This window comes from Oryctolagus cuniculus, chromosome 13 (assembly GCF_964237555.1).
Source record: "Oryctolagus cuniculus chromosome 13, mOryCun1.1, whole genome shotgun sequence".
NCBI classification, from domain to species: domain Eukaryota; kingdom Metazoa; phylum Chordata; class Mammalia; order Lagomorpha; family Leporidae; genus Oryctolagus; species Oryctolagus cuniculus.
Genome location: NC_091444.1, coordinates 94118307 through 94140977, shown reverse-complemented (window position 1 = coordinate 94140977; position 22671 = coordinate 94118307). Strand labels below are relative to the sequence as shown.

At 42.2% G+C, this 22671-nt stretch overlaps 1 pseudogene; it reads right to left on the bottom strand.

Moving 5' to 3' along the window:
* Window positions 1-20140: 20140 nt before the first annotated feature.
* LOC100345535 (ribosomal RNA small subunit methyltransferase NEP1 pseudogene) lies at window positions 20141-20925 on the bottom strand (annotated as a pseudogene).
* Between the last annotated feature and the right edge of the window lie 1746 nt (window positions 20926-22671).

The window sequence follows — 22671 nt, the reverse complement described above, 5'->3', positions numbered from 1 at the left end:
TTATTTTATTCATTTCTTTCCTACCACTTTAGAAAACTTTCTGCTGAAGTTATTTAATCATTATAGAGATGTCAACTCTAAAGATAAAATTCAGCTAATGCTCACATAATGGTAGAACAAATGGAAAATTCATTATGAATCAGTTGATCATACTTTTAAGATGAAATATCAACTTATATAAGTTATTTGCTTTTTATCCATTTGCAATACTGCTGTTCTTACCACTAATGAGCAGCAGGCATTAAGTTATTTACTATGTCAGGCATTGTTCTCAATGTCTCATGATTTCATCCATTGAGTCCTTATTATTACTCTCCCAAGGTAATAGAATCATCCATATTTCGCACTTGAAGAAACTAAATCATCTTTGATTTCCACAAATTTTCTGTTTCATTCCCAGGCCCATACTTCTGAAAATTCACCCAAGGAAAGGAGTTAGAGTCCTTGGGAATCTATGGCTCTTCTTCTGACACAGCATGGAATGCAAAGGCAGTTTCCTGCTTCCCATTCCCAAGGTCAAATTTGGGGCTCTATTCCCATTGCAAACCCCATACACAGAAGAAAGGGATAATGGGTAACTCAGTCATTCTTAAAATTCCACAGACACAAAAAAATTAGTTGAGGACTGACATTGTGGTGCAGCCGATTAATGACTGCTTGTGAAGCCGGCATCCCGTATTAGAGTGTCAGTGAAAGTCCCTGCCACCCCACTACAGATCTAGCTCCCTGCTAATGTGCCTGGGAAGGCAGCCGAAGATGGTCCAAGTGCTTGGACCCCTGCCACCCATGTGGGACACTCAGATGGCATTCCCAGCTCTCAGCTTTGGCCTAACACAGCCCTAGCTCTTGTGATCTTTTGGGGAGTGAGCCAGCGAATGGAATTCTCTTTCTCACTCTGCCTTTCAAATAAATAAATACATGAATAAGTACATAAATACATGAATAAATAAGTAAATAAATCTTTTTAAAATTTAGTTTGTGTTCCTTGCTCATGACAGGGTGATTCCTAGCAACATTATCTTATGCAAATTATACTCTCATTTCATCGAGATGATGGATCCTCCTGGGATATTGGTGAGCTCTCTTGTTTTTTTGTAATTTCCTCTCAATTTAATTATCTTGTCTTCCATTAATCTTGCTTCCACGAAGTTTCCTTTTTTTTTTAACTTCAGAAACCCAGAATTGTTCTCTTTGAAATGTGGATCAGAGTAAATTATTATCCCAAGCTTGGTCAGAAAGTCCCCAGCTATTTCTCCAGGCTTAAAACATCCTCCTTTTCCAAGGCTGTAATTTCTGAGTGAGGAAACACACGCTCTTCTATCTCCCTATCTGAAGAATAGCTTTCTCCTTTATTTGGAACATTTGTTCCTCTCTGAGGCCGGTGCTGTGGCATGGTGGGTAAAGCTGCGGCCTGCTGCACGGGCATCTCATATGGGCACCTGCTCGAGTCCCGGCTGCTCCACTTCTGGTCCAGCTCTCTGCTATGACCTGGGAAAGCAGTAGAAGATGGCCCAAGTCCTTGGGCCCCTGCAGCCACATGGGAGACCTGGAAGAAGCTCCTGGCTCCTGGCTTCAGATCAGCACAACTCTGGCCATTGTGGCCAATTGGGGAGTGAACCGGTGGATGGAAAATCTCTCTCTCTCTCTCTCTCTCTCTCTCTGCCTTTCCTTCTCTGTGAAACTCTGACTTTCAAATAAATAAATAAACCATTAAAAAATATCATGGCTGCATATGTTAATGTTTATATGGATTATCACCTCTGAAAAGTCTGCCCTGACTCCCTCAGGTTGAAGAAGGTGACTTCCTCTATTACTACATCAGCATCATGTGCTTATTTCTATTGCAATTGTGTTTCCCCACAACCATTGGGTTGTATTCTATGGGGGAAGGGATTCTTTCCCTTCTGGTATTCTGTTATAGGAGGACTCACTCAATCAGTACTGAGTGGATGAAACACCACCTTGAAGAAAAGCAACCCCTTCAATACTCAGAGGTCTCTCAAATAAGCACATCAGTTGCCATGTTTTCATTGTCATGTGAATCAAAGAACTGGGGAGAGAATCAAGAGACTCAAAAAAAATCATAGTGTAAGGTAATACTGAAATATGCAACTGAAATGAGCATTAAAAACACAGGTTATAAGCTGGCGCCGCGGCTCACTAGGCTAATCCTCCGCCTTGTGGCGCTGGCACACCGGGTTCTAGTCCCAGTCGGGGCGCCGGATTCTGTCCCGGTTGCCCCTCTTACAGGCCAGCTCTCTGCTGTGGCCAGGAAGTGCAGTGGAGGATGGCCCAAGTGCTTGGGCCCTGCACCCCATGGGAGACCAGGAGAAGCACCTGGCTTCTGCCTTTGAATCAGCACTGTGCGCCGGCCTCGGCAGCCATTGGAGGGTGAACCAACGGCAAAGGAAGACCTTTCTCTCTGTCTCTCTCTCTCACTGTCCACTCTGCCTGTCAAAAAAAAAAAAAAAAAAAAAGAACTAAAGCAATAGGGAATAGTAAACATCTCTTTGAGCAATGCTTATTTCTTCTAAACTCAGATATAATAACAAAATATATAGATGATTACCATATACAATTCCATTTGCACTTTACTATATAATATTTAAATATTACTGTTAGTATCACTGAATATTTTGTATATGTTACTGTGTATTTGTATAGGACCTCTGAAAAGGAAGTGTTTTCTAAGAACTCTAGGATTGGGCATTTGCCTAGCAGTTAGCATTTAGACTGGTATGTCCACAATCCAAAACAGAGGGTCTGGGCTCAATACACAGTTCCAAGTTCAAAACAGAGTGTCAGGACCGGTGCTGTGGGACACTGGGTTGATCCTCCACCTGCGGCGCCGGCATCCCATGTGGGTGGCGGTTCTAGTCCCGGTTGCTCCTCTTCCAGTCCAGCTCTCTGCTGTGGCCCCGGAGGGCAGTGGAAGATGGCCCAAGTGCTTGGGCCCTGCACCCACACGGGAGACCAGGAGGAGACTCCTGGCTCCTGGTTTCAGATCAGCGCAGCTCCAGCAGTTGTGGCCACTGGGGAGTAAACCAACAGATGGAAGACCTTTTTCTGTCTCTCTCACTGTCTGTGACTCTACCTGTCAAATAAATAAATAAAAAAAAAACTAGAAAAAAATAGTGTCTCTCTGCCTCTTAAAGACAGAACTAAGTAATTTCCTAAAGTTTGAAAATAAGACGGCTTCATGCTCTGTTTCTGAATTAAATTTTTTAAACTTTTATTTAATAAATATAAATTTCCAAAGTATAGCTTTTGGATTACAGTTGCTTTTTCCCCACCATAACTTCCCTCCTACCTACAACCCTCCCCTTTCCCACTCCCTCTCCCATCCCATTCACATCAAGATTCATTTTCAATTATCTTTATATACAGAAGATCAATTTAGTATATATTAAGTAAAGATTTCAACAGTTTGCACCCGCACAGAAACACAAAGTGTAAAGTACTGTTTGAATACTAGTTATAGCATTAAATCACATTGGACAACACATTAAGGACAGAGATCCTACATGGGGAGTAAATGCACAGTACTCCTGTTGTTGACTTAACAATAGACACTCTTGTTTATGGCGTCAGTAATCACCCTAGGCTCTTGTCATGAGTTGCCAAGGCTATGAAAGCCTTTTGAGTTTGCCAACTCTGATCTTATTTAGACAAGGTCATAGTCAAAGTGGAAGTTCTCTCCTCCCTTCAAAGAAAGGTACCTCCTTCTTTGATGGCCCATTCTTTCTACTGGGATCTCACTCAGAGAGATCTTTCATTTAGTTTTTTTTTGTTTTGTTTTGTTTTTTTTTTTTCCCCACAGTGTCTTGGCTTTCTATGCCTGAAATATTCTTATGGGCTTTTTAGCCAATCTGAATACCTTAAGGGCTGATTCTGAGGCCAGAGTGCTGTTTAGGGCATCTGCCATTCTATGAGTCTGCTGTGTATCCCGCTTCCCATGTTGGATCATTCTCTCCATTTTAATTCTATCAGTTAGTATTAGCAGACATTATAAACTAAATTATTTATATTTATTCCTATATGTATATCTATCTCTATCAGGGCAAAGTTTTAGCTTTCTCTTATTCTGCAATACTTCTTATAACATTTAAAAAATGAACGAGGGGCTGCTATGGTGGCATTGAAGGTTATTCTACCTCCAGTACTGGCATCCCATATGGTAGCTAGTTTGAGTCTCGGCTGCTCTGCTTCTGATCCAGCTCCCTACTTATGCACCTGGGAAAGCAGCAGAGGGTGGTCCAAGTACTTGGGCCCCTGCACCCACATGGGAGACTTGGAAAAACCTTCTGGCTCCTGGCTCTAGCCTGGCCCAGTCCCAGCTGTTGCAGCCATTTGGGGAGTGAACCAGATGATGGAAGATACCTCTCTCTCTCTCCCTCTCTCTCTCCCCTTCTCTCTCTGTTTTTCTGCCTTTAAAATACATAATAAGTAAATCTCTAAAAAATAGAATTCTAGGGGCTGACTTTGTGGCGCTGTGGGTTGCTTGCAACACCAACATCAGAGTGGCAGTTCAAGACCCTGATGCACTCACTGGAAAAGGCAGCAGATGGTGGCCCAAAGACTTAGTTCCCTTCCTCTCATGTGAGAGACTTAGATGGAGTTCCTGGCTCCTGGCTTGGTCTGTCCCAACTCTAGCTATTGTAGTGCTCTCATTCTCTGTGATACTCTGCCTTTCAAATAAATAAAATATTTTTTTAAATAAAGAATTGAAAATTCAAAGAACTAAGAAGAGCGAATAATTGGCTAATCATTTTTAAAGGAATATTTATTGATTACAAATGTTTACCTGTTGGCAGGAAGAACCAAGAAAGGATACTTAATTCTTGAGGTACTAATTCTCAGGATAAATTAGAGAAGAGTTGAATTACTGCTCAGTGTTCCATATAGAATTAGTGACTTTACAGAGGAGACTTTTGAACCTAGAAAACATTTCCCAAATGGACAGATGACAGTCTTACAAAATAGAAATACATATTTCATAATCAAATATTCAAATGGTGTGAACAATTTTTCACACTTCATTTCTGGTAAACTTTTCAGAAACTTTAACTACTAAGTGTATTCTAAATCTACACAATTATAACACAGGGCACTTCTGCCAATTCTCATTTGACCACAGAACACTTTTCCCTAGGCATGTCTAATTAACTGAGGAGAACTAAAATTCATTTCAGAAAGCTTGGGGCTTCACTAGTAACAGTTTTGATTTAAAAAAAAAATCTAGAGGGATCCGTGTTGTGGCACAGCTGGCAAAGCTACCATATGCAACACCACCATCCCTTGTAGGTTCTGGTTCATGTCCCAGCTGCTCCTCTTCTGATCCAGCTCCCTGCCGGGGAGCTGACGGCCCAAGTACATGGCTCCTTCCACCAAAGTAGGAGACCCAGATGAACTTCCAGCCTCCTGGCTTTGGCCCAGCCCTGGCCATTGTGGCCACCTGGGAAATGATACCGCTAATGCCTCTCTAACTTTGACTTTCAAATGAATAAGTATTTAAAAAATTATATGAGGAAAGCAAATGTATGAATTTTAATGATAAATAGGGAATACTATGAAGATTATACTATAAGGATTTTAAAATGTTCTTGGTATTCATTTTTGTAATTTTTCTATGTCTGATATTTTTGTAATCTTGATTGATTTTATTCCCTAGGGAAATTAAAAAAAAACTTATAGTAGCTATAAACTGAAAATTGTCTTTATAAAATTCCGATATGTGAAAGTCAGAAATAACCTGTGTATTACCCTCTTCTTCATTTGTAGAAAGGCATACATCAAAGAATAAGGATGAAGTCAGACACTTACACACTCATACATTTTACACAGAAATGCCTCACTGTAGAGAGTATCCGGGAGGGATGCTTAATGGCATACCTCGACATTCTGAAGTTGTGGTATTGTCATGTCTGTTTTCATCTCATTTCTTTATCAAAAAGTTTGTGAGGAAGTAACAGAGAAATCATTAAGTCCTTGGGTAATTTTTGGCAATGACTTACTACTAAGAGGAAAATGAAGAATCTTGATGTAAATGATCATAGCTTTTTCTTTTTTTTTCTTTTTTGACAGGCAGAGTTAGACAGTGAGAGAGAGAGACAGAGAGAAAGGTCTTCCTTCCGTTGGTTCACCCCTGAGGTGGTCGCTATCGGCCACTGCCTCCAGTGTGCTGCACTGATCCGAAGCCAGGTGCTTCCTCCTAATCTCCCATGTAGGTGCAGGACCCAAGCACTTGGGCCATCCTCCACTGCCTTCCCGGGCCACAGCAGAAAGCTGGACTGGAAGAGGAGCAACCGGGACAGAACCGGCGCCCAGACGGGGACTAGAACCCAGACTACCAGTGCCGCAGGTGGAAGATTAGCCTAGTGAGCCGCGGAGTGGGCCAATCATAGCTTTTTCTAAAAGCAAGTACCAGTGGTGCCTAAAGAATAGTTTTTCCTCCAAATGTAGATTTTTTTTTCATAATAAGACACTTTCATTGTACCAATTCTCGACATTACAGATGTACAAAGATATTCTTTAATTTAGTCTGCAGGTACTGCTGTGAAGTTGTTATTCTTCACTTAACCTCTTTGTGAAATGAGCAAGATGTAAATTCAATTCAATTCAATTAATATTTATTGAGAATCCATAGTGTGCATAGCACAGCACGAAGAACTGTAAGGTCAAGTAATGAATCAGGCACAGACTTTGTGACAAGCTTTACATTGTCTATCTCTGGGGAGCATATACTCTGACTTAGAACAATATGAACAATCAAAATTAAAGTCATGCCAGAAAAGAGCATTAGTGTTTAAAATCAGCTCAGAATGACCTAAAACCATTTACGTACAAAAAGATAGAGCAGAATCCCTTGCTAGAGCCTTCAGCCCCATCCTAAAGGACTGGCTAAGTCTAGGAACGTGCCTGCCACCTACAGAGGTACCTGAGTGACAGTAGCTGGAAAGATATGCCAATGCCTTCGCAAATGTTTTATTCCAGTGATCATTTTTGTGATACGATATCAAACAATTCCTTTAGATCTTCAGGTTCTTTTGGTCTTTCAAGTCTCCTGTTAAATCTTGCCAGAAGAGTAAGAAAACAAGAGCAGCAGCTCTTTAGTTTTTGTGTCACCTCCATTCTTCCCCCAAAAAGTGAGAGAACTCGGATACTAAAACCTACTCATGCCAGCGCCGTGGCTCACTAGGCTAATCCTCTGCCTTGCAGCGCCGGCACACCGGGTTCTAGTCCCGGTTGGGGCGCCGGATTCTGTCCTGGTTGCCCCTCTTCCAGGCCAGCTCTCTGCTGTGGCCAGGGAGTGCAGTTGGGCCCTGCACTCCATGGGAGACCAGGAGAAGCACCTGGCTCCTGCCTTTGGAACAGCGCGGTGCACCAGCCGCAGCGCACTGGCTGCAGCGGCCATTGGAGGGTGAACCAACAGCAAAGGAAGACCTTTCTCTCTGTCTCTCTCTCACTGTCCACTCTGCCTGTCAAAAAAAAAAAAAACAAAAAAAAAACAAAAAAAAAAAAACCTACTCATGAACGATCTTCAACAGAATTCAGTATCAAGCTTCTTGCACAAGCCCCCAGATACAGATTGTGGAAAGCCTCCTCTACAAAACTCATGTGACCCAACCACTGTGCAGAGATAGCTGAAGCTGGAGATTGGCAGCTCATGCAGTGGGGAACCCCCAGATTTGCACCCCTGGATTCCAAGGGTGATCAAGTCCAGAAGCAGCCTTGACCACAGAGAGGAAGTTTTTCAACTGCATCAGAATCTACACACAAAATAAGCCACGAAGTTCTGAAGAGGCTGGCACAGTGTGGATAGGTCTTGCAGAGTTTAAAAATGGAATATCCTGTTGTCCTTTCCAATGTGTTCAGAGCTTTGGCATTATCCCAGCAGGTTTTATAAGAAAAGCTATATACATTAAAACGCAACAACTTTCCTTGGGCCCATCAGAGAACTGAGATCTCAGAGCAAATAGCCACCTGGAAATCCAGAGAGCTCCAATCCGTACCTGTTCACCTGCAGCAGAAGTTACTGGAGCCATAAGTGGGTTGGGGCACTTATGTGATCGTTTTGGGGAATTGTTGCAGGCTGAATGTGGACTAGCATAAGAATAAAAAGCTCTTAAGGGCTGCTGTCTCTGTTGAGAACGATTCAGGGAGCCAAAGTGGAGAGGTAAGACAAAAATAAACTACGGGAGACATAGAGGTGAGCAGTGGGTGGAACTGTTGACACTGCGGGGATGTCCAACATCTCGTATTGGAGGGCCTGGGCTTGAGTCCCAGGTCCTCTCCCAATTCTGACTCCCTGCTAATGCATAACCCAGGAAGCAGCAGGTCATAGCTCACATACATGAGTCCTTGCCACTCATACTGGAAACCTGGTCTGACTTCCTGGGTCCCAACTTCAGCCTACCCCAGCCCTGGCTGCAGTAGGTATTTGGGGAGTCAACTAATAGATGAAGCAACTCTCCCCCTTTCAAATCATCAATCAATATTTACATTTATAAAGGAAAAATATGAAGCTACTGGCATATGCAGCTATAGCTAACATAATGACAGCCCACACCTCCCCAGATCAACATAAAAGCTCATGGTAAATCCTTATTTATCCCAGTTCTTTTCCCAAAATAGAAGACACTTGACTTTCCACAAAAAATCACCAGGCATATTAAAAAAAAAAAAAGAAAAAAAAAGAAAAAACACAGCCTATAGTGGCAGAGTACTTAGATGGGATGCAGGTGGTGACTACCAGCCAGAGATCGTAAATGGAAGCAAAGAGGTGGAAACTAAAAAAGAATCAAAAGAATATTCTGCAAAGGAATTCTTAAAATTAGCCAGGCATTCCAGAATAACACCCCAGACATAGAGGATCCTAAACATTTATATAAAAAGCAGGAGCATAGAAACAGAGCCTGGGACCCCTTTTTGAAATTATGTGAATACACAGAAGAGAGGATTCTAGGGCTGTAACCTTAAAAAGGTAAAACGCAAATAACTGTCAATCAAAGTATACCAGAAAGAGCCTACAAAGCAAATGAGATGTTTCATCTAATATATATATTTTTTTTTGACAGGCAGAGTGGACAGTGAGAGAGAAAGACAGAAAGGCCTTTTGCCATTGGTTCACCCTCCAATGGCTGCTGCGGCCAGTGTACCGCGCTGATCTGGCAGGAGCCAGGTGCTTCTCCTGGTCTCCCATGGGGTGCAGGGCCCAAGTACTTGGGCCATCCTCCACTGCATTCCCGGGCCACAGCAGAGAGCTGGCCTGGAAAAGGGGCAACTGGGGCAGAATCCGGCGCCCCAACCGGGACTAGAACCCGGTGTGCCGGCGCCGCAGGCAGAGGATTAGCCTATTGAGCCGCGGCGCCTCATCTAATATTGAAAACAACACACCATTTAAAAAATGAACAAAATAGGAACTGGTATTGTGACACAGGAGTTAACCCCCAGAATATGATAGCAGCATTCCATATCGGTGTTCCTGTTCAAGTCCTGGCTGATCCACTTCCAATACAATGTCCTACATATGCACTTGGGGAGGCGACAGATGAAGCCCAAGTACTTTGGTCTCTGCCACCTGTGTGCGAGACCCAGACGGAGTTCCTGATTCCTGGCTTTTGCCTGGCCCAACCCAGGCTTCTGCTGTGCTCTTCCAGTAATCTGCAGATTGAGCCAGAAAACAGAAGATTCTCTCTCTCTCTCTCTCTCTCTCTCTCCTCTCTCTCTCTCTCTCCCCTCATTGCTCTGTCTTTCAAATAAAATAAAATAAATACAATATATGAAACAGTAGGATAATCAGAATCAGAAATTCTCAGGAATAAAATGTTAGAATTAGGACAGAATAAGAAATAGAAAACATTACTTCAGAACTACTGACTTAATAAAAGAAACAAAAACAAATAAATATAACAAATAATGTCTTAAAGATAATGAATATATTAAATATAAAAAATTGAGGTAAGAAATAAAGGAAGTGATTAAAAACTCAAGAGCATATGACACCTTTAATACATAAGCAAAGAGGATTCAACATATTTTGCTTTTTAATAGAAAAATTTTATTTAATAAATATAAATTTCAAAAGTACAACTTTTGGATTATAGTGGTTCTTCACCCCATAACCACCCTCCCACCCAATTCAACATGTCTGTAATAGAAATCTCTAAGATCCCAAACAGAATCCAAAAATGAAAAAAAAAAAAAACTAAAACCAATAATTCAATCTTTCTTAAAATAATAATAATGATGACGATAAATGAAAGTATGTGCTGAAGACACACAATAAATATCTGAAATTATTGGCTTAGAATTATCAACATCAAGATTATTTAGAGTAAAATTATTGAGATGTCAAGAAAAATAAATCCTTTGGAAGCCCACGCAAAAATACCAAGATACCAAGGAAAAGAAAATCAAATAGTTGTCATTCTTTGCACAGCATTATTTTAAGCTAGAGAAAAACTAAGAAACATGTAAAAAGTATGATGGTAAGAAAATGTGCCCCTGGCTCTCTTTGTGTGTCTCTTCTGTGAACATTTCTAAGCCCTGTTATCTTGTTTTCCTTGTTCTTTCACAAACTAACCTGGTGACTGACAGGGGAAGAGTGCCAAAAGATGCCTATTGAATTCATGAATGAGGTCAGAGAAGTTGAATTTGTACTGTACAGTTGACTTTTCTAGTTTCTACAAGAATATAAACTTCTCCTTCCCCATCCCCTCTGCTCTCACCTTCACTTTGTATCTAATGCTTACTTAGCATATTTCTCTATATCTCAAGGAAATAGCAATGTCTTCTTACTGAAACGAGAATCAAGCTAATTATCTTCACAGAATGTTCGGGAATACATGTATTTTCTGTCTCACCTGTGTTTTGAAACCTATCCCTGATATTTTCATCAATTCTCCTTATTGCTAGTCTTCTTTTATGTCTCTTTTTCTTCATCTCAGCTTCTGTCTTTGATGTGTTACTAATTGTACCTTCTCTGTATCCCATCAATGACTCAAAGATTAATGAAATATACCTTTGCCAACATGATTCCTCCATATCCCACCCACCCACCAATAGGATTAAGATCCTCTTGTTCTATGTGTTAGTCCTTCTTCCCCAATGAATCAAGCTTCCTAAGGTGGGGAGGCAGAGGCACAATGGGTTAAGCCATCTCTTGGGACATCCATATCCTGTATCAGAGTATCTGTGATGGATTGCCTTCTTCCCCTTACAATTTATCTTCCTGTCAATGAGCCTGGCATTGGTTCCCTCCCATCCACATCAGATACCTAGAGGGAAGTCCTGACTCCTGGCATCAGCCTGTCTCAGCCCTGGCTTTTGCAGGCATTTGGGGAGTGAATAAGCAAATAGACAGAATTCTCTTTCTCGTCCTCTCTGTCATTTTGTCTTTCAAATAAATAAATGCAACTTAAAAAGTGAAAACTAAAAGTTCGGCCGGCTCCACAGCTCACTTGGCTAATCCTCCACCTGCGGCGCCGGCACACCAGGTTCTAGTCCCAGTTGGGGCGCCGGATTCTGTCCCGGTTGCTCCTCTTCCAGTCAAGTTCTCTGCTGTGGCCCGGGAAGGCAGTGGAGGATGGCCCAAGTGCTTGGGCCCTGTACCTGCATGGGAGACCAGGAGGAAGCACCTGGCTCCTGGCTTCAGATCAGCGCAGCGCTGGCCGTAGCAGCCATTTGGGGGATGAACCAACAGAAGGAAGACCTTTCTCTCTGTCTTTCTCTCTCACTGTCTAAATCTGCCTGTTAAAATAAATAAATAAATAAATAAATAAATAAAACTTAAAAGTTCTCTGAAGGCCTTTATATTAATCTTCAATAGATCTCAGATATCCTGTTCATTGCCTTATAAATAGTGGTACTTTAGTCATTATTGGTTTACTAACAGCGCCCAAGAATGAGAGCATCAGGGGCTGGTATGGTGGAGCAACAGGGTACGACGCTGTTGACAATGCAGGCACCTCACATCAGAGTGTCCGTTCCACTACCACCCGCTCTGCTTCTCATCCAGCAACTTGCCAATGTGCCTGAGGAGGAAGCGGAAGATGGCCTGAGTGCTTGTGCCCCTTCAACCAGATGGAAGACCCATCTCGTGTTCCTGATTCCTGGCTTCAGCCCAGTCCAGCTCTGGCTGTTGTGGCCATTCCTTTTGGACAAATTAATGAATCTTTAAAACAAGGAAGAATCAAAATCATAGTGCATTTAATTTTTAATTGACCGTGAACACATAAGAGATTTGCTGAAAGGCATGATTGTTCGCCTCAGGAAAAATAAAGCACATACGTCCATGCAGAGTTTGTGTGCACGCCTGCAATATCTCCCCCACAATGACAAGCAGGTCCCATTTGTTCTTATAAGCATGTAAGTACTACCTTTAAAGTGGGTCCAGTTTCACGTGTAACTGCCCTGGGGAAGGAGCCAGCGGTGCAGACAGCCAGAGCCTTCACATTGTGCTGCAACTCCACCCTGCCCCCTTCCTACCTTTCTATCTGCCTCCGGACACACAGCACACAATATTCTGCTGTGGGGTGAAGGAGAAACTTTTCTGCACTGCCTTCTCATCTGCTTCTCTCTTCCTCATCGACCACCCAGTCACAACTACCAAACAGAGGAGGGAAGAGATAATAGCTAAAATATAAGAAAGCGCTGGATCTCTCCAGATAGGCGCTAGTGTTTCAACTTCCATTATTTTCACATTTTGTCTCATTTTTGTAAAAAAATCAATGGTTTTATTTTATGGACTTAGAAAATTTTCGTGTGTGTTGCTTGAACACAGGAGCTGAGTAGGATAATTCTGAGATTTGATGCCAGAAAGCATCAACCCTGGGCCAACTAAATGAATTGAGGGACTCACGGAGGCCTCTGGGATGCAACTTCAGTATTTATACAGATGAAGTCTATTCTATGTCAAAAATTTGAAGAATGAAAAAAGAAGTTGTAAGAGACTTTTTTAAAAATATTATACAGACTTTAAGGACTGTAGTTAAACACCTCGACATAGCAGTGAAAACTGAGGGTGCTATCTCTGATCACAGGAAGTCTACAGAATCAAATGGATGAGATGTTGAAACATAGAGAGGCTGTCTGTCCATGCAAAGCCGAATGCCCCCTTGTCCCTGCAGCCACTGCATTTGTTTAGAGGGTGTACTCAAACACCCCTGTGTGCCGGGATTTATTTTGGCTCTGACTCCTTGAGAGAGTCATTCCCATGAGGTCCCTGCTCTCACAGTGCTTATACTCTGTCGTGAGCACCAAGGCAATAAGAGTCCAGAGAGAAGCAAACCAGATAAGGTGGATGTTGATGCAGCAGGTTCTACTGGGAAAATAAAGGATGGTGCATGTCCAGGAAGTGGGGAGTTTTTTGTTTTTGTTTTTGTTTTTGTTTTTCCCCACATAGGAAAGGCTTCTCTCAGAAATCACATTGCAGCTTTGCTGGAGCCAGTCACGAAAAGAGGTCAGGAAAGAGAAGTTCAGGCTGAGGGGCAGCGTCACAAAGGCCCTGAAGTTGGGATGGACGTGACAGCAAGGTAAGCGCAGTCCCTTGAGCACAATGGACAAAGGAGACAAACACAGGAGGAGAAGTCAGGGCATAACCATGGATGTTTGATAAGAACTTTAGATTTTTTTTAACTTTTATTTAATGAATATAAATTTCCAAAGTACGGCTTATGGATTACAATGGCTTCCCCCCCATAATGTCCCTCCCACCCGCAACCCTCCCCTCTCCCACTCCCTCTCCCCTCCATTCACATCAAGATTCATTTTTGATTCTCTTTATATACAGAAGATCAGTTTACCATACATTAAGTAAAGATTTCAACAGTTTGCTCCCACACAGAAACATAAAGTGAAAAATAATAGATGATTTTTTAAATGATGATGAAATCAGATCAGACCTATTGTCATGTTTAATCCCAGTGAGAGTCAAGTTGGGAATTGCTAATTTCTTCCTTTTTTTTTTAACAGAAGATCAGTTTAGTATACATTAAGTAAAGATGTCAACAGTTTGCACCCCCATAGAAACACAAAGTGAAATATACTGTTTGAGTACTCATTATAGCATTAAGTCTCAATGTAGAGCACATTAAGGACAGAGATCCTACATGAGGAGTAAGTGCACAGTGACTCCTGTTGTTGACTTTACAAATTGACACTCCTGTTTACGGCATCAGTAATCTCCCTATGCACCAGTCATGAGTTTCCAAGGCTATGGAAGCCCCTTTTATATGAAGTTTAACGGGATAAGACTGTGGGGAATGTATGCCTAAGAGAAAGACTCTTCCATAAAAATGCTCTATTCCAGGGCTGACACTGTGGTATAGTAGGTAAAGCCACCATCTGCAGTGCCGGCATCCCATATGGGCGTCGGTTCGAGTCCTGGCTGCTCTACTTCCCATCCAGCTCTCTGCTATGGCCTGGGAAAGCAGTAGAAGATGGCCCAAGTCCTTGGGCCCCTGCACCCATGTCGGAGACCCGGAAGAAACTCCTGGCTCCTGGCTTCGGATGGGGCAGTTCTGGCCATTGCGGAAAATTGGGGCATGAACCAGCGGATGGAAGACCTCTCTCTCTCTGTGAAACTCTGACTTTCAAGTAAATAAATAAATATTATTAAAAAAATGCTCTATTCCACAAACAAAAAGGAAAAAAAAAGACATTCTAAGGCTGTACTCTTACTGTCTGGTTATTGTTCAATGACATGGCTAATAGCATTTTAGATCACCTGAAGGAAAATTCTCCACTGGGGTCATGGTTCAATTATATCATAATACACACACACACACACACACACACACACAATTAAGTTACCCATATGCTTTATTTATACTTTTATATTATATGACTGATTTAAGTCTAGAGGATATGAAAGTGAGATGCCCAAGTCATCTCCAACTTCAAGAAGAGTCACATTCTTTGAATTGAATTCTTTTTTTTTTTTTTTTTCCTTCCAGAAGGCAGCTTCATCCAGTCTGCAGATGAGAACAATCACTAGAGGACAGAGTAACACAAAGGCGCAAAAGCAAAGCAAATTAAGTCATTGCATTTGACCAGCTGTCTGAGGATTGCCTGAGATCAAGATCCAATCAATTGAGAATTCAAAGCTGCTATAAAGCCATTTCACATATGCACCAGAAAACATGGATAACAGAGTTCATAAAAGTATTGTGAGTAAAAGTAAAAAGGTTGGAAGTAATTCAGACTTCAGTAACAGAAGAATAACTAAATGTCTGTGCATGGAGATATATTAGATTATATTCTGGGGAATATGTGTTAACCAGCTCTCCATGATTCCACTACTTAGTTTACAAAAGAAAACATTGAATGAAAAAAGTCACATAAAATTATGGCATTTTAAAAGATGAAAATGAAACAAAGCTGAATACTATATTGTAATTATTTGCTAGGACTTCCATAAGAAAATACTACAGACTGGGCCGGGAGCCAGGAGCTTCTTCTAGATCTCCCATGTGGGTGCAGGGGCCCAAGGACTTGGGCCATCCCCTACTGCTCTCCCAGGTCATAGCAGAGAGCTGGATTGGAAGTGCAGCAGCCGGGTCTCGAACTGGTGCCCACATGGGATCCCGGCGCTTCAGGCCAGGGCGTTAACCCGCTGCACCACAGCGCTGGCCCCAGGTAGATTCATGTTTAAAGACTTTATGCCAGCGCAGCGGCTCACTAGGCTAATCCTCCGCCTTGCGGCGCCGGCACACCGGGTTCTAGTCCCGGTCGGGGCGCCGGATTCTGTCCCGGTTGCCCCTCTTCCAGGCCAGCTCTCTGCTGTGGCCAGGAAGTGCAGTGGAGGATGGCCCAAGTGCTTGGGCCCTGCACCCCATGGGAGACCAGGAGAAGTACCTGGCTCCTGCCATCGGATCAGCGCGGTGTGCTGGCCGCAGTGCGCTGGCCGCGGCGGCCATTGGAGGGTGAACCAACGGCAAAAGGGAAGACCTTTCTCTCTGTCTCTCTCTCTCACTGTCCACTCTGCCTGTCAAAAAAAAAAAAATCTTTAAAAAAAAAAAAAAAAAAGACTTTATTGCCCTGGGCCAGTGTTGTGATGCAATGAGTTAAACCACCTTTTGCTACCATCTGCTTTTCGTGCACTCCCAACAGGGAATTTAAGTCCTGGATGGTTCTTTCCCAATCCATCTCACTGCTAACACCCTTGGAAAGCAGCCGATGATGGTGCAAGTGCTTGGGTCCTTGGCATGGATGTGGAAGACCTGGATGGAGTTCCTGGCTCCTGGTTTCACTCAGCCTGACCCAGGACTGGCAGCTGAGGACACTTGGGGGGTGATCCAGCAGATGGAAAATCTTTCCTCTCCCTCTCTTCCTCTCTCTCTCTCTCTCACTCTGTGTGTTGTGTGTGCATATATGTGTGTGACCCTGCTTTTCAAATAAGTAAATCTTTAAAGACCTTATCTCCAAATATAATGACCCACAAGCATACTAAATCCAGGTGCTGGTGATCATTTAGGGAAGCCAGGAGCAGATGGAAGTTAAAACAGTTGTTGTTCTATGACTTCTCATCTGGGGCAATTTGCCAATGAATTTGCAGTGATCTATTATGGTATTTTGTTTCACAGTACACACACATGCATGTGATTTTGTTTGACACTAATACTATAAAATCTTTAAAACATATGTTGATCTGGGAAATATCAGATGTTCCAATTAGCCATTTTTACTTAAAAGTACTTCAAGAATCATAAAGTTTCACCTTTACTAATTTGATACAACAATGGCATCAAATGCCTCAATTCCTTTGTGCGGTGAAAGCATTCTGTTTATTAGTAGGTAGAATTAAATTTCAAAGGTAAGTGTCCAATTTGCAAAATGGAATCAAATTATTCTGTTGTTCAGCATGCTAAAACAACCAAGCTTTATTAAAAAAAAAAAAAAACTGTAAAAGGAAGCAGGAGAAAGAGGTATACAGCAGAATTGATCGACACTCATGCATAATTGGCTGCATCCACTTGATTCTGGCCAGACAGAATCCAGTGAAAAATTTGCTATGGATTTCAGTTTCTCATGAGATAGGTTTGAGTAAAGGAGGAGCTGAGAACTCCCAGTCATCCCTCTCTCTCTTCCAAGGCTGAGACCTTGACCTCTGATTAGATCCCTTGACCAGAGCTTAGCTTTAAGGAGACCGCCTGTCTACTCCTGTTAGTCCCTCTTGTCCCTGAGAAGCAGCTCAGACACATCTCATCTCAGGGGAAAACAGCATTATTTGGGAAATGTTTCACATTTTTAAGGCAAACTTGATTCAACACTATGTTTCCATGAAGCAATGGTGTTATGTGCAGGCAACTTTTTCTGAAATGTGACATTTGAAACTATTTGTAAAGAAAAATGATTATTAATATGTAATTATTTTAATGGTTCATATTTTGTTTTGAAATAGTAGGTTATGCATCTTATTCATTTTGTAGGTGTGTATTTCTTGTGTGCTTTTATTGACAATAGATATTTATTTGGGCTCTCTTTTTTCTTCCTCTGATCCATGTTGGGAGAAAAAAACATTACATACATGCATATACACAATAGGGCTTCAAAAAGATCACAGGAAATGGAATTAAAACTTTATTTTGGTGTAAAAAATGTTGAAGTCTAGGCACAATTCTTTCATAATCCCCATTTTCCAGGAAATTTTTGAAGGCCTTTTGTGTGTTTGTGTGTGTGTGCTGAAGTGTGAAAAAAATCACATATATATATATTTTTTTTCATTTTTAGAAGTTAGTCAGCAACTCTAGCTAGTCCACAATGAAGATTCTTCATGTACATTGACTTTTTATCCTACCAAAATATGTCATGATTGGCACTTTATTGAGTTATAAAATGCAGTGATACAATCATAACATAGTTATATTTCCTTCAGCAATGACATCCCATGTTTGGTGGTGCAGTTATGTCACTCACCAGGTAAATGACTCCAGAGAGTGGCTCCAAGCACAGCACATCAGTGTCTCGGCACGAGAGAGGGCAGGAGAGATGGAGCAAACAGGGCAAAAGTCAGTCAGACTTAGGTGCCACGTGTCATCTTTATGGCCACAGCCTATTCCTTGGAACAAATCACTAGGTCCAGCCCATATTCCTGGGCAGGGAAAGATACAAATGAGTAGATCTGGAAGGTGAACTCTTTGGGGGCTGTTTTAGAAGCAGCTGCAACAGTTAAACACAACAAAATAAAGAAATGTATAACTGTATTCAATTCTTGAAACTATATCATTAACTAATTTATGACTTCTTCTTTTCATTGTTTTTTTAATTTGTTTTCTTCATCATTGAATTTTAATAGTCATCAGTCACATATGCACTGTACTTTCTTTGCCAATAATAAGAAAGATATTGCTGGATAAAATTCTGAGTGCAATTCTCAGACTCTTTACATGTAGTCAAGTAATTCTTCATTCAGAACCAAAAACAACTTCAAATAATGGTAATTCACTTACTTCATTCTAAAAAAAGATACTTTCTACTTATGCCTTGTAGTTCTTTTTGAATTGTCACTTTCTCTTTAAATTTTTTAAAATATTTAGAAGCTTCATAAAAATGATTAATGAATTAGGAAAGTATTTTTTTTGTTTATTTATTTTCATTTCATTTGAAGACAGAGAGATACAAACACTGAGAGACAGAAGGACAAAATGACAGCACTCTTCCATCCATTGATTCATTCCCCAAATGCCTACAACAAGCAAGGCTGGGTCAGACCAAAGCCAGCAGCCAGGAACTCCTATCTGGGCCCCCAGTGTAGGCAGCAGGAATATCGAAGTACTTTAGCCAACATAGTTGCCTTTCCAAGGTGTGGATTAGCAAGAAGTAGGATGAGAATCAGAGTTAGGGCTTGAACCAGACACTCTGATATAGGATGTGGGAGCCCCTGGTGATGTCTCAAAGAAGACTAAACTAAATGCCTACTCCGTATTTTTTTCTTTCATTTAGTTCCTAGAAAAACAATGCCAGACTGTATTGCTTCTTTAATCTGCTACAATTACTTCAAGCTCACACTTTAATTAAACTTATTTTTTAAATGTACACTTTAAGTACTTTGTTGGAAGTTCATAAACGATGATGGCCATTAAAATGAAATGAACACATGATAACAGACAAATAATGAAATTTCAATGACTCCTCTGGGTATATAATGCTCTAATGTTGTCATTTAATGCCTACTAAGTGCTTCAAAATAAGATGCCAGATGAGAAGAATGATGGCAATTTTAGGGACTGGTATTGTGGGCAGTGGATTAAGCCTCTGCCTGTAACACCAACATGGTTCATGTCTCAGCTGCTCCTCTTTCAATCCAACTCCTTGCTAATGCACCTGTCAGGGCAGCAGAAGATGGCCCAAGTACATATGAGACCAGATAGAGTTATAGGCTTCTGGCTTGGACCTGACCAAGTCCGAGCTGTTGCAGCCATTTGGGAAGTGAATCAGAAGATGGAATCTCTCTCTCCCTCTCTCTCTGTAAGTCTTCCTTTCAAACAAATAAATCATTTTTAAAAATCATAAATAGGCCGGCGCCGTGGCTCAATAAGCTAATCCTCCGCCTGTGGCGCTGGCACCCCAGGTTCTAGTCCCGGTTGGGCGCCAAATTCTGTTCTGGTTGCTCCTCTTCCAGTCCAGCTCTCTGCTGTGGCCCAGGAGTGCAGTGGAGGATGGCCCAAGTCCATGGGCCCTGCACCAGCATGGGAGACCAGGAGAAGCACCTGGTTCCTGGCTTCGGATCAACGCAGCAGTCATTGGGGGGGTGAACCAACGGCAAAGGAAGACCTTTCTCTCTGTCTCTCTCTCTCACTGTCCACTCTGCCTGTCAAAAAAATAAAATAAAAACAATCATAAATAAAGAATGATGGTTATTTTATTCTAAGTATTAATTTTGGGTTTATTTCACATATCCCAATTCATTATGGAATATAAGCAGGTTGACTTGTTTACATATAAAAATCAGGGGGGGGATAGATACAATTTATCAATTACCAAATCTACTAGAGTCAAATTTCAATAATTTGGGTCTTTTTGTTTGTTTTGTTTCACAAGAACAGTATTCATAGGATAAACAAAGAGCAAAGGAACAACAGTGACTTACCCAGACTCCAAGGCCTTGGTGCAGGAAGCTCAGTTCCCAGCTGTCAGTTCAGAACAGGGGACACAATGTCAACAAGGCTTGGTTCCGAACCCCCAACTGTCTGATCGTATCTTCCAACCACACCCCAGAGTCTTCAAAAGCTGTAGTAAGTTTTGCACAGGTGAGAGTAGCAGAAAGGGAGTAGTTGTGATGGTGAGCACTTTCTCTCTGAATTCTAGGCCGACCCTGCCATGGGCAATGACCCTGACCACAGAAACCATAGGGTCACTGCTGGGCACCAGCTGTCCCACCTCGCTGACTACTGGGGCAGAGAAAGAAGTGCCAATTTTCATGCATCCACCTGGGAGGTGATGTGACACTGGATTATGACTCACATTCAAGAGCTTCTGGGCACCATCAGCTGCTCAAACAGAATGTGTGAAAGCTGAACCATGCATCCACAAAAGCAGTCAAAGTGTGGGAATGTGGGTCTGGGCGTTCACTTGAATCAGCAACATGTTCTTTTGGGTGTGGATATAAACCTGCAGCAGCCCTGCTGAGTTCAGGGGACTGTGCATCAACATCAGCAAACTCTGGTGAGCTATGTCTGGCTCACTTCCCCAGGGTCTTATCCATTCTTCAGCAACATAGACTTGTGCTTCTCATAGTTGAGTAGCTCATCTGTTTTTCCTACCTTGACTCTCTCCAGATCAGCCCCTTCCAGCACCACAATGAGTCTGTAGGCGCTTCTCTTGCTTCCTGCCCAGAGTAAGCTGCTTGGGTGCATCCCAGTCTTGTCCCTGCTCCCCAAAGCACTGCTCCCCAGAAGAATTTGTGGTTTTTTTAATGAACATATATTCAGTGTACAAATCAGTTATAGCTCTTCAAAAGGAATTCTGGAGAGAGAAATAGGTGTTTGCCATTTAACGATACACTGTCTCTGAATAGCATTTAGATTACTAAAAGAAAGGTTGACCAGAACTATAGAATTAAACCAAAAAGATAGCAGTGCAGAGGAAAAGAAGACAAGACAGCGTGGAAAATAGTGAATGTAGTGCTCAGCCTTTGAAAGAAAGAGGGAAAACAAGGAGAGAGGGAAAAGGGAAAGAGAAGGAGGGGAATAAGAAAGCTAAAGAACAAAGACAAATACAGAAAAGAATCAGAAAGAAGGCAAGTAAAAAGAAGTAAAGAAAAAGGAAGAGAGGAAATAAAAGGATTATATGAAAGTATATGTTAAATAGAGTTCATAGGTGAAAACCTGAGACACGGCTTTTCTGGAAAAAAAAAAAATCGGTTGTTTGCAGTGGAACTCTTTCAGAGTGCTGCCTGCACCCATTTCTAATCTCCGTGTGGGAAGAATGCTCTGCTAGGGCTGGAATGGATGCTTCTGGAATTCCTCCATGGTGTTTCCATCCTTTGTTTGACCAGTCATTCCTTCCCAAGGCCATCCAGAGACGGACTCTGCACTACCCACTACTGGAAGCAATCCTGTTGCTTCTGCATGAAGACTTGAATTTCATTCCCTGACACAGACATACACCTGGGGTCCCAGTCGTTTGTCTTCCAACACTGCATAGCAGCAAGCCTGTTTCTACTGAGGAGAGATGTCCTGGAGACGAAGCAGCAGGCAGAGTTATACGCCACTCATGCCTCACGAGATGCACTATTCTGTTTGCAATGGTCTTTCTTAGGCAATAATCATAGACACACATATTTACTTAAATAAAATTGCAATGGTGGGCCCGCGCCGTAGCTCACTAGGCTAATCCTCTGCCTTGCCGTGCCGGCACACCGGGTTCTAGTCCCGGTTGGGACACCGGATTCTGTCCCGGTTGCCCCTCTTCCAGGCCAGCTCTCTGCTGTGGCTAGGGAGTTCAGTGGAGGATGGCCCAAGTCCTTGGGCCCTGCACCCCATGGGAGACCAGGAGAAGCACCTGGCTCCTGCCATCGGATCAGCGCGGTGTGCCAGCCGCAGCACGCCGGCCGCGGCGGCCATTGGAGGGTGAACCAACGGCAAAGGAAGACCTTTTTCTCTGTCTCTCTCTCACTGTCCACTCTGCCTGTCAAAAAAAAAAATTGCAATGGTGAACTTCTCACCATAAAAAACTCGAGTCAATTATAGAAGCAGCAATGTGGGTTAGAATTATCTTCATTGAAACTACTATTAAAGTGTGTGTTCTGGGTGGGTGGCAGGGATGCAGGGGGAACAAGAGGTTACCCTAGTGCTTAAGATGCCTGTATCCCATATTGGAGTTCCTGAGCTTAATTCCCAGCTCTACTCATGAGTATAGCTTTCTCCCAGTGCAGACTCAGAGGCAATAGACAATGGCCTTAGTAGTTGGTTCCCTGTCACTCACATAGGAGACCTGGACTGAGTTCCCAGCTCCCGGCTCTGCACTTCCTGCCATTGTTGGCATTTGGGAAGTGAACCAGTGAATGGGAGCAAGATATTTCTCTCTCTCTCAAATTAAAATATATATATTTTTTCACTCAATATGCATGTATCCTTATGTATTCTTTCACTCAATGTGCATGTATCCTTATGAAGATTTCTTCATGATTTTGCTATTGTTGTCATTTAAGAAATTATGCCACTTAAA